The sequence below is a fragment of the Hyla sarda genome, chromosome 12 (genome assembly GCF_029499605.1).
Source record: "Hyla sarda isolate aHylSar1 chromosome 12, aHylSar1.hap1, whole genome shotgun sequence".
Lineage (NCBI taxonomy): Eukaryota > Metazoa > Chordata > Amphibia > Anura > Hylidae > Hyla > Hyla sarda.
The window spans coordinates 15,334,189-15,348,032 of record NC_079200.1 but is presented as its reverse complement, the minus strand read 5'-3'; the positions used below and the strand labels follow the sequence as shown (position 1 = coordinate 15,348,032).

At 45.7% G+C, this 13,844-nt stretch overlaps 1 protein-coding gene across 2 annotated transcripts in view; it reads right to left on the bottom strand.

Moving 5' to 3' along the window:
• The window catches only part of ETV4 (ETS variant transcription factor 4), a 97,821-nt gene extending 84,789 nt beyond the window's left edge, over positions 1 to 13,032 (bottom strand). Inside the window, exon 1 of one of the 2 annotated variants that reach the window (XM_056547599.1) lies at positions 12,922 to 13,032. The gene's annotated coding sequence lies outside the window, so the exon portion shown is untranslated. Of the gene's footprint in view, positions 1 to 6,553; positions 6,635 to 12,921 lie in introns of those variants that run through there. The other variant, XM_056547600.1, reaches the window with a different exon arrangement.
• Between the last annotated feature and the right edge of the window lie 812 nt (positions 13,033 to 13,844).

Below are 13,844 nucleotides of genomic sequence, written 5' to 3'. Positions count from 1 at the left end.
TTAGAGCAGGTGTCCAAGATGACAGCGACCATTTCAGGACCTTCCAAACAATTTCTTCATAGTCACAATAGCCAAAACCTCCCCCTAGACTCTCTCCTAGGACTGTATCTACCTTTTCCAGCCCACCGGAGCACCTGAAAGCTGAACTAATTCATGCAGGATAAACTCATCAACCGTCGAGCCGCGAGGTTCGTGACGAATCGAATTACTGTAACTTCGCTCATCTCTAATTGTAATAGATGATTTTTCCTCATGTACCGTATTTTTCGCCGTATAAGACGCACTTTTTCTTCCCCAAAACGTGGGGGGAAAAGTTGGTGCGTCTTATACGGCGAATATACGCCCGAGGCTGCTGCGGGCGAGAGCGGGAAGTCAGCGGTAAGTACAGAGGCTGCGGCGGTGCGGTACAGCGCTGACTACCCGCTCCCCACCCGCAGCAGCCTCATGACCGCCGGTGAATTTTTCACCTCACACCGGCTATGTTTATTGCCCTAGGACTGGAACATACCATTGTGGGGGAACTATACTGCCAACTATTGTGGGGGGGGGGGAGCTGCCAGTGCCTACCATTGTGGGGGAACTATACTGCCAGCCATTGTGGGGGAACTATACTGCCAGCCATTGTGGGGGAACTATACTGACAGCCATTGTGGGGGAACTATACTGACAGCCATTGTGGGGGAACTATACTGACAGCCATTGTGGGGGAACTATACTGACAGCCATTGTGGGGGAACTATACTGACAGCCATTGTGGGGGAACTATACTGACAGCCATTGTGGGGGAACTATACTGACAGCCATTGTGGGGGAACTATACTGACAGCCATTGTGGGGGAACTATACTGACAGCCATTGTGGGGGAACTATACTGACAGCCATTGTGGGGGAACTATACTGCCAACTATTGTGGGGGGGAGGGGGGAGGAGCTGCCAACCATTGTGGGGGAACTATACTGCCAACTATTGTGAGGGAACTATACTGATATAAAATATTTTACTACAGTATTTGGTTCAGAATCTTTTTTTTCTAGATTTTCCTCCTTTAAAATTGGGTGCGTCTTATATGGGGAAAAATACGGTATATCCTTTGTAAAAATTAACAATGTTGTGGAAGATAAGATGATTGGGAGTTAGGACATATAGGTCACTCATGGTATTGTTTTAATTTGATTTCTCCCTTTTCTAATGGGATGGGGGGTAGGGTAAAAATATAAAATGTGGAAGAGGAATATTTTGTTGGTTTATACAGCAATGTAGTGAAAAATTGAAGATTGGAAGTGTAACACTGATGTCTATATCTTAAAACAGCATTGTTGTAATTTTTATGAAATTTATTGTATACACACACACATATTATATATATATATATATATATATATATATATATATATATATATATATATATATATATATAGGATCGACCGATATCGTTTTTTACCAATAATCGGTGGAGGTTAGGGCCGATAACTTATACCGATATTCCGGTATAAGTTATCGGCTATTTATCCCCCTGCGACACCGCTGCAGATCATTGATTTAAAGCGGGCGCTTTAAATCAATGAACTGCAGTGGCTTTTGCGGTGCCATAGACCACCGCCACCGCCACCCGCTTCTCTCCGGGGATCCTGAGACCTATCACCACCACCGCTCCCCCCGCCGCGCCGCGCCGCACCGCTCCCGCCTCCGCCCCCCCCGACCCGCCACACCACGACCGATCCCCCCCCCACCGCCCCGGCCCCATTGCCTCCACCATCCCCGGTTTTATAATTACCTGTTCCCGGGGTCCACTCCACATCTGTCTCCGGTGGCGTCCACCTGAGCTGTCACTGTGCGCACTGACGGTGAGAGCCTCCAGCACTTCCTGCAGTGCTTACAGGTGGGTGCTGCATGCTAGATTGCGGGGGACCCCCCGTGATCAGACATCTTATCCTCTATCCTTTGGATAGGGGATAAGATGTTTTGGGGCCGAAGTATCCCTTTAAAAGGAGATATTTCATGGATAAAAACGTATCCCCTATATGAAGGATCGGGGATAAGTTTTAGATCACGGGGACATAAAACCGTAGCAGACTACGGTTTTGTGTACGGGAAAAAAAAAAACAGATAAAACCGTACAGGATGCAAAGCATACACAACCGGATGCTACATTTGGCATACGGTTTGGAACACAGAGCTCTCTGCTGAATCCCGAGAAAAGTGCTCTCTGCTGACATCTCTGTCCATTTTAGGAACTGTCCAGAGCAGCATATGTTTGCTATGGGGATTTTCTCTTAATCTGGACAGTTTTTAAAATGGACAGAGATGTCAGCAGAGAGCACTGTGTTCCAAAAAGAAAATAATTTCTTCTGTAGTATTCAGCAGCTAATAAGTACTGGAAGGATTAAGATTTTTTAACAGAAGTAATTTACTAATCTGTTTAACTTTCTGGCACCAGTTGTTAAAAAAAAAAAAAAAAAAATTTTGTTTTCCATCGGAGCACCCCTTTAAGTGCGAGATCAAAGAAGTTCACAGCTCATGATTCTGAGGTTCCAAAAAGAACTCCACCATATCACCAAATTCGCAGCGCTCCATGCGTTACCCCCGGTCAACACGCCAAATATAATAATAGAAAAGACTTTACTCCTGAGCGGCGCACGGCTTGATAACACGTCCATGAAAACCTCCTCCCCTCAAGCCGCTTAGCTTAGGGGAATTCACAGGAAGCCGGAGTTCCTCCCTCAATGCTGAGGAAACCTTCATTTACTTCATTACATAACCAGCAATTGTGTCGAATGAAGCTCCCAGGATCCCGCAAATATTGGAATTTACTTTTTGTAAAGTGATAAAAAGCGAAAAACTTTTAATTTTATTAGGGGAGATGTTCACAACACGTTTTTGCAATACAGTTCCTGTATCAGGTTTTTGATTAAAGAAAAACGGATTCCTCAAAACCTGACTAAGGCTGGGTTCACACTACGGTTTGTAACTACGGTTGCCGTATACGGCTGGGAGGAGGGGTGGGCGGAGCTTAATCGCGGCGCCCGCACTCAGCCGTATTCAGGAACCGTAGTTAATGTATGTCTATGAGCCAACCGGAGTGAACCGCAGCCTCTGGTTGGCTGCGTTTTCGGCCGTATGCGGTTTCCCGACCGCAGGCAAAAACGTGGTCGATCACGTTTTTGCCTGCGGTCGGGAAACCGCATACGGCCGAAAAAGCAGCCGACCGGAGGCTGCGGTCCACTCCGGTTGGCTCATAGACATACATTAACTACGGTTCCTGAATACGGCCGAGTGCGGGCGCCGCGATTAAGCCCCGCCCACCCATCCTCCCAGCCATATACGGGAACCGTAGTTCCAAACCGTAGTGTGAACCCAGCCTAAATCAGGTTCAAAACATGTGTACAAATTTTAATCCGTATACGGTTTGAAAAATGATGTCCGGTTGCATACGTTTTTTTTTTAAGAAAAAAAAATTGTATAAGTTTTTAACTTTTCATTCCATTATGAATAAAGTTTCACTTGTTTGATTGAAATTCCAAGAAAATAACTGTGCAAAACCGGTGAAAACCGGATTGAGCCGCACACACATACGGATCTGTACGGTTTCCATTGACCCCCATGTTAAAAAAAATAATAATAATTTTTAAACGTATACATTTCAATACGGTTTTTCACCCGGACCACAAACCATGGTAGGCTACGATTTTGAGTACGGGGGAAAAAAAATAAAATAAAAAAACTGACAAAACCGTACAGGATGCAAAATGGACACAACCTGATGCATCTTTTGGCATACGGTTTTCAATGGAGAGTCAGTGCATACGGTTTTCAATACGGTTCCGTACGGTTTTCACATTGACAACGTATACGGGAAATGTATTGCAAAAACGTGGTGGAAACCCAGCCTTATACACATTTAAAGGGGTACTCTGGTGGAAAACTTTTTTTTTTTAAAGAACTGGTGCCAGAAAGTTAAACAGATTTGTAAATTACTTCTATTAAAAAAATCTTAATCCTTTCAGTACTTTTTAGCAGCTGTATACAGAGGAAATTCTTTACTTTTTGAATTTATTTTTTGTCTTGTCCACAGTGCTCTCTGCTGACACCTCTGTCCGTGTCAGGAACTGTCCAGGGCTCATCCGTTTTCCATAGACTTCAATGTTAAATTTACTGTATTCATCTGTCATTTAATGTCATCTGTTTGCATCCGTTCTTTCAATACGTTTTTTGATCAGCATGCTCACAATTAGAGATGAGCGAACTTACAGTAAATTCGATTCGTCACGAACTTCTCGGCTCGGCAGTTGATGACTTTTCCTGCGTAAATTAGTTCAGCCTTCAGGTGCACCGGTGGGCTGGAAAAGGTGGATACAGTCCTAGGAAAGAGTCTCCTAGGACTGTATCCAACTTTTCCAGCCCACCGGAAAGCTGAACTAATTTATGCAGGAAAAGTCATCAACTGCCGAGCTGAGAAGTTCGTGACGAATCGAATTTACTGTAAGTTCACTCATCCCTACTCAGAACGAAAACATTTTTTTTGTTTTATTAACTGAACAATAATGGATCACATCCGTTTGCGTCTTTTTTTTTTATTTATTTTTTTATTATTTTTTTTAAGTCCGTTTTTTTTTTTTTTTTTTTGACGAGAGAAGAACGGGACGGGTCTAGACGGCCGTGTGAACGCAGCATTAAATACGTTATCAAACATTCAAGCGTATTAAAGAGGTACTCCGGTGCTCCAGTGATCTGAACATCTTGTTAAGAACGCTTGGAGCTGGTGGTCGGGATGTCACTGCCACGCCCCCTCCATTCACGTCTATGGGAGGGGGCGTGTCATCCGACACGCCCCCTCCCATAGACGTGAATGGAGGGGCGTGGCTGTGACATCACGACCACTGCCGCAGGAACCCGGCGTTTGTTTAGGAACCCAGCATGCTGCAGAAGATCCTGGGGGGGACCCCCGCGATCAGACATCTTATCCCCTATCCTTTCGATAGGGAATAAGATGTCTGGCAGCAGAGTACCCCTTTAAACATTCATCAGTAGGAGAGTTTGATACTTGAAACGCGTTGGTTGGAAACATTTTTAATCTTCATCTAAAGTGCTGGACCCATGGCTACACTTTACAGCAGTACAGTAAATCACACTGCCTGGAAACATACCACGTCTCCCATAACGTAGGAGAAGCATTGCCGGACAAGCATGTGACCTGCCCTGTGCAGTGATTAATACAGGTAACCTATAGGGTAACTATATGGAGAACAGATGTTGGAGAGGAAGTCGGAGGTCCTCTCGGGGGCCAGCGCTTAAAAACACATTTACCCTGGTGGGTGTACGACCGTTTTCAGGATCATTTATAATTGAGCAGTTCAAAGACAATTCGATTATATGTAAGTGCATTAGGAGAGCCCAGTCTATAGGTAGACAGCTGGAAATGCACAACCTACACACGGAAGATTGATCCGCTGAGGGATTTCCTATACATGATGGCACACAACACAGGCTTTAAAGGGGTACTCCGGTGGAAAACATTTTTTCTTAAATCAACTGGTGCCAGAAAGTTAAACAGATTTGTAAATTACTTCTAATAAAAAAAAAAAAAAAAAAATCTTAATCCTTCCAGTACTTATTAGCAGCTGCATGAAATTAAGGAAATTCTTTTCATTTTGAATTTCTTTTTTGTCTTGTCCACAGTGCTCTCTGCTGACACCTGATGCCCGTTTCAGGAACTGTCCTGAGCAGGAGAAAATCCCCATAGAAAACCTATGCTGCTCTGGACAGTTCCTGCTGTTTATAAATTTTTTTTTTTCTGGTGACTGTGGGGATTTTAACTTGTATAAGGGGAGAGTTTATTCTCATGTGTTACATTTTTTTATTTTATTCACTTTTTTTATTTATTTTTTTTTCAGTCTCCATAGACATAGCATTGATGAGTTATATTGGCGCTCTGCTGCCCCAGACAGACAAAAGGCAGAAAGAAGACCAGGAGGCAGGTGGGGACCCTCCAGCCATTGTGTCAGCTGATCGGGACCCAGCTTCTGCACATCCCGATCAGCTTCTGCATGTATAGTTTGTGTATAATTTGCGCATGTGCATGTATAGTTTATGTATTTGTACGTGTGCATGTATAGTTTATATATCATTTTTGAACGTATAGTTAGTGTATAATTTGTACATGTTCACATATAGTGCATGTATAGTTCAGGGGCGGATCCAGAGTCTAGTCTCGGGAGGGGCACTATTAGAGAATTTCGTTTTGGTGGACAGAAAATAAGGTGCTTCTTATAGAACTTACAATATTATTAAATGTATCCAGTATAATAATCAAATATACCAATTGCCACAGAATGGGAAAAGCGCTAAAGAAGGTTTTACCATTTAAACCTACAGCTCCCAGTATAACCTAAGTAGTGGTGAGGGGATGCTGGGAGTTGTTGTTTCACCCATCATTACTGCAAAACTCACAAGTGACTACAGCTCTGATGGGACAGTCAGGACAATACACAATGATAGTGACTACAGGTGATGTCTTCTCTATAGTCTTTCCTTATCTAATTCAGATGGTACATACCGCCAGGTCCAGCTAAATGTTCTCGCTGAAGAACTTGATGCCCAGACGGCTTCTCACTGTGTCAGCGGATTCTGATCCTCTATATGAAAAAAGTATTATTATAATACTGCCAAACACCATATCCTTTGAATATAATTCTGACACTCTGTACCCTCCGAATATACAACTCACTTTACCCTTTGAATAAAATACTGCCCACACACTGTACCCACTGAATACTGCCCACACACTGTACCCACTGAATACTGCCCACACACTGTACCCACTGAATACTGCCCACACACTGTACCCACTGAATACTGCCCACACACTGTACCCACTGAATACTGCCCACACACTGTACCCACTGAATACTGCCCACACACTGTACCCACTGAATACTGCCCACACACTGTACCCACTGAATACTGCCCACACACTGTACCCACTGAATACTGCCCACACACTGTACCCACTGAATACTGCCCACACACTGTACCCACTGAATACTGCCCACACACTGTACCCACTGAATACTGCCCACACACTGTACCCACTGAATACTGCCCACACACTGTACCCACTGAATACTGCCCACACACTGTACCCACTGAATACTGCCCACACACTGTACCCACTGAATACTGCCCACACACTGTACCCACTGAATACTGCCCACACACTGTACCCACTGAATACTGCCCACACACTGTACCCACTGAATACTGCCCACACACTGTACCCACTGAATACTGCCCACACACTGTACCCACTGAATACTGCCCACACACTGTACCCACTGAATACTGCCCACACACTGTACCCACTGAATACTGCCCACACACTGTACCCACTGAATATAATACTGCCCACACACTGTACCCACTGAATATAATACTGCCCACACACTGTACCCACTGAATATAATACTGCCCACACACTGTACCCACTGAATATAATACTGCCCACACACTGTACCCACTGAATATAATACTGCCCACACACTGTACCCACTGAATATAATACTGCCCACACACTGTACCCAATGAATATAATACTGCCCACACACTGTACCCAATGAATATAATACTGCCCACACACTGTACCCAATGAATATAATACTGCCCACACACTGTACCCAATGAATATAATACTGCCCACACACTGTACCCTCTGAATATAATACTGCCCACACACTGTACCCACTAAATATAATACTGCCACACACTGTACCAACTGAATATAATACTGCCACACACTGTACCAACTGAATATAATACTGCCACACACTGTACCCAATGAATATAATACTGCCACACACTGTACCCAATGAATATAATACTGCCACGCACTGTACCCACTGAATAATACTGCCACACACTGTACCCACTGAATATAATACTGCCACACTAACCTCAGAATATAATACTGCCACACACTGTACCCAATGAATATAATACTGCCCACACACTGTACCCAATGAATATAATACTGCCCACACACTGTACCCAATGAATATAATACTTCCCACACACTGTACCCTCAGAATATAATACTGCCCACACACTGTACCCTCAGAATATAATACTGCCCACACACTGTACCCTCAGAATATAATACTGCCCACACACTGTACCCTCAAAATATAATGCTGCCACACACTGTACCCCAGAATATAATGCTGCCACACACTGTACCCCAGAATATAATACTGCCCACACACTGTACCCTCAGAATATAATACTGCCACACACTGCACCCTCAGAATATAATACTGCCACACACTGTACCCCTGAATATAATACTGCCCACACACTGTAACCTCAGAATATAATACTACCACACACTGTAAGCTCTAAATATCCCTCTGAATACAATACTGTGATGTATTGTGGCTAATGAAAACCGTACTACCCCAGAAATTCCTTATACTCTGTGCCCCTCATATATAGTAGTAATGCCCCATCCTGTGCCCCCACATATAACTATGACCTGTCCTGTTCCCCCTCATAATAATAATGCCCTCTGTCCTGTGCCCCTACCATATAATGCCCCCTGTGCTGTGCCCCTCACATATAATGCCCCTGCAATGTTCCCCTCACATATAATGCCCCCCAATTCTACTCCCTCAGGGGGCATTATAAGTGAGGGGAACATAACAGGGGGGCATTATAAGACAGGGCACATTATATGTTAGGGGCACATGACAGGGGGGCATTATATGTGAGGGGCACATGACAGGGGGTTCCTCACTTATAATGCCCCCCTATCATGTGCCCCTCACATATAATGCCCCCTGTCCTGCCCCTTCAGGGTGCATTATAAGTAAGAGGCACATAACAGGGGGCATTATAAGTTGAACTACATTATAGGTTAGCGGCCCAAGACAGGGGGGCATTATAAGCGAGGGGCCCAAGACAGGGGGGCATTATAAGTGAGGGCCTGTTATGTGCCCCTCACTTATAATGCCCCCCTGTCATGTGCCCCTTTCATTTAATGCCCCCTTCATGTGCCCCTCACATTTAATGCCCCGTTATGTTCTCACATATAATGCCCCCTGTCCTGCACCCTCAGGGGGCATTTTAAGTAAGGGGCACATGACTGGGGGCATTAAATGTGAGGGGCACATGACAGGGGGCATTAAATGTGAGGGGCACATGACAGGGGGGCATTATACGTGAGGAGCCCCCCTGTCATGTGCCCCTCACTTATAATGCCCCCCTGTCTTGGGCCGCTAATATATAATGTGCTTCGACTTATAATGCCCCGTTATGTTCCCGACATATAATGCCCCCTGTCCTGCACCCTCAGGGGGCATTTTAAGTAAGGGGCACATAAAAGGAGGGCATTATAAATCAGAGCAGATTATTTGTTAGCGGCACATGACAGGGGGGCATTATAAGTCAGGGGCACATGACAGGGGGGCATTATAAGTCAGGGGCACATGACAGGGGGGCATTATAAGTCAGGGGCACATGACAGGGGGGCATTATAAGTCAGGGGCACATGACAGGGGGGCATTATAAGTCAGGGGCACATGACAGGGGGGCATTATAAGTCAGGGGCACATGACAGGGGGGCATTATAAGTCAGGGGCACATGACAGGGGGGCATTATAAGTCAGGGGCACATGACAGGGGGGCATTATAAGTCAGGGGCACATGACAGGGGGGCATTATAAGTCAGGGGCACATGACAGGGGGGCATTATAAGTCAGGGGCACATGACAGGGGGGCATTATAAGTCAGGGGCACATGACAGGGGGGCATTATAAGTCAGGGGCACATGACAGGGGGGCATTATAAGTCAGGGGCACATGACAGGGGGGCATTATAAGTCAGGGGCACATGACAGGGGGGCATTATAAGTCAGGGGCACATGACAGGGGGGCATTATAAGTCAGGGGCACATGACAGGGGGGCATTATAAGTCAGGGGCACATGACAGGGGGGCATTATAAGTCAGGGGCACATGACAGGGGCGCATTATAAGTCAGGGGCACATGACAGGGGCGCATTATAAGTCAGGGGCACATGACAGGGGCGCATTATAAGTGAGGGGCACATGACAGGGGCGCATTATAAGTGAGGGGCAAATGACAGGGGCGCATTATAAGTGAGGGGCACATGACAGGGGAGCATTATAAGTGAGGGGCACATGACAGGGGAGCATTATAAGTGAGGGGCACATGACAGGGGAGCATTATAAGTCAGGGGCACATGACAGGGGAGCATTATAAGTGAGGGGCACATGACAGGGGAGCATTATAAGTGAGGGGCAAATAACAGGGGGGCATTATAAGTGAGGGGCAAATGACAGGGGGGCATTATAAGTGAGGGGCAAATGACAGGGGGGCATTATAAGTGAGGGGCACATGACAGGGGCGCATTATAAGTGAGGGGCACATGACAGGGGGCATTATAAGTGAGGGGCACATGACAGGGGGCATTATAAGTCAGGGGCACATGACAGGGGGCATTATAAGTGAGGGGCACATAACGGGGCCCTGTCAGTCTACCGGAAGTGGTCATTCCAATGTCCCCCGCAGGAAGCTCCGTGCAGGGTTCAGTACCCCCTTCCAGCAGACTGCAGGGGCCCTGTTCAGGAGATTGTAGGGGGTCCTAGCGCTCGGATCCTCCACAATCTATAACTTATCCTCTGTCTCCGCATCTAAATAGGCTGTAAGTAAATGAAAAATATATGCTGGCAGCAGTAGGATAGATAGATAGATAGATATGAGATAGATAGATAGATATGAGACAGATAGATAGATATGAGACAGATAGATATGAGATAGATATGAGATAGATATGAGATAGATAGATATGAGATAGATAGATATGAGATAGATAGATAGGAGATAGATATGAGATAGATAGATATGAGATAGATAGATAGGAGATAGATAGGAGATAGATAGGAGATAGATAGGAGATAGATAGGAGATAGATAGGAGATAGATGTGTTCTGCAGACAATGGTGTCCCCGGCTGTTCACACGCTGCAGGTGAGGGGACAGTGCAGCCGGGGCTGACAGCTCCCGCTCATCAGTAATATAGTATCGGGAGGGGCAGCAATCTTGGGGGGGGGGGGGGGGGGGGGGGGGGAGACAATTGCCCCGTTGTCCTCCCCGTCCTCCCCGCCCCCCCCCCCCCCCCACAACCCCCCCCCCCCTGGAACCGCCACTGGTATAGTTTATATATCGTTTGTGCATGTATAGTTTGAATGTATAATTTGTGCGTATGTACATATAGTTTGTGCTTAATTTGTATGTGTGCATGTATAGTTTGTGTGTTTGCACATAAAGTTTATATCTCGTTTGTGCACGTATAGTTTGGGTATCATTTGTATGTGTGCAGTATGGTTTGGGTATAATTTCTATGGAGGAGATTTATCAAAACCTGTGCAGAGGAAAAGTTACCCAGTTGCCCATAGCAACCAATCAGATCGCTTCTTTCATTTTTCACAAGGCCTCTGCAAAATGAAAGTAGTGATCTTATTGGTTGCTATGGGCAACTGGGCAACTTTTCCTCTGCACAGGTTTTGATAAATCTCCGTCTATGTGTGCACCTATAGTTTGGGTATCATTTGTATGTGTGCAGTATAGTTTGTGTATAATTTGTGCGTGTGCACCTATAGTTTGAGTATCATTTGTATGTGTGCACCTATAGTTTGTGTATAATTTGTGCGTGTGAACCTATAGTTTGTGTATAATTTCTATGTGTGCACCTATAGTTTGGGTATCATTTGTATGTGTGCACCTATAGTTTGTGTATAATTTCTATGTGTGCACCTATAGTTTGTGTATAATTTCTATGTGTGCACCTATAGTTTGTGTATAATTTCTATGTGTGCACCTATAGTTTGTGTATAATTTGTGCGTGTGCACCTATAGTTTGGGTATAATTTCTATGTGTGCACCTATAGTTTGTGTATAATTTGTGCGTGTGCACCTATAGTTTGTGTATAATTTCTATGTGTGCACCTATAGTTTGTGTATAATTTCTATGTGTGCACCTATAGTTTGGGTATCATTTGTGCGTGTGAATGTATAGTTTGTGTAAGGGCGCGTTCACACGGAGTAATTCAAGAGGAGTTTACTCCAGTAATTCCTCTTGAATTCTCTGCTACAAATTAATTCCCATCTCCTCTGCCCATTGACGTTAATGTTATTTCTGCCGTCCTGTTCACACTGCGGAAATTCTGCTAGCATAATCCCAACGCTGAATTCCGTTCCGCTTGAAGAAAGAACATGTTCATTCTTCAAGCGGAATCCGCTAGCAGAAATCAATTGAAGTCAATGGTAAAAAAAAATTCCGCCCAACATCGTTTTCGCGTGCAATTCACAGGCAATTTGCGCGGAAATGGCCGAAAAAACCCTTCACTTCTTTCTCCCTCATGTCTGCGCGCAATTCCGTGCAAATTGCGTGCGAATTTCCCGCGAAAAAAAAAATTCTGCCCGTAAATTTTTCAGCATGAATTACTCTCCATTTACTCCGTGTGCAGGTGTGGTGGCCCGGACAGGCTGGGATTTGTAGTTTTGCAACAGCTGGAGGGACCCTGGTAGGAAAACCCTGCATCACATAACTGACCTCTGTGCAACAATTATAAGAGTAGAGAAAATGGGGGAGAGGAGGGTCTTCTGGGAGGATGAGCACAGCACAGGGTTAATGGAGCACAGCACAGGGTTAATGGAGCCCAAACCTGGGGCTTTTATCTTTGCCCCGGCATTACTATGCAGACAGGGAGGAAAAGAGAACCTCCCCTCCTCCAACTTCTCTCTTCTCCGACTCGACGACTGCACCAGGGGAGGGGGAGGAAGGAGACAGAAAATCAATAACACTGCCCTGTACTCCCTGTATAAACCGTATATACCATATATACCATTACCTGCACAGAACGGGGCGCACCGACCTCTGGCCCAGGCACACGGCAATGAGGAGGCACAGACTGATTCTTCAAAATGCCGCCCCCTGCAGGCTGGGAGGAGCAGCACCAGCCATTCTCTGGGTGCAGGAACTTAACCCCTTTATGGAAACAGCCCCTTATATTGTAATAGTCTGGACATTTATCCACACACTGATACCTAACATTTTTTTCTACATTTTGTGTGTCCCTATGGGCATTGCAATCCTTTTACTATTACTGTTCAGTTCAGACATCTGGCCACCATCAGACCCCTGCGATTGTGCAGTGGATGGTCCCAGGAGTCTCTATAAGACCCCCCCCCCCCCCTTTAACACTTCAGATGCTGTGATCAGAATCAATCAGGGCATCTGAAGGGTTAATGTTGGGCATCAGCATGATTGTTCATAGCAGCTGGCACCCACAACATATGAAGCGAACCCAGCTCCTGCGCTCACTGCATAGATCGGACGCGCCACAGGGCGTAAACCCATAGATCGTACACACCACAGGGCGTAAACCCATAGATTGTACACGCCACAGGCCGTAAACCCATAGATCGTACACGCCACAGGCCGTAAACCCACAGATCGTACACGCCACAGGGCGTAAACCCATAGATCGTACACTCCACAGGCCATAAACCCATAGATCGTACACGCCACAGGGCGTAAACCCATAGATCGTACACGCCACAGGGCGTAAACCCATAGATCGTACACGCCACAGGCCGTAAACCCATAGATCGTACACGCCACAGGCCGTAAACCCATAGATCGGACGCGCCACAGGCCGTAAACCCATAGATCGTACACGCCACAGGCCGTAAACCCATAGATCGGACGCGCCACAGGGCGTAAACCCATAGATCGTACACGCCACAGGGCGTAAACCCATAGATCGTACAC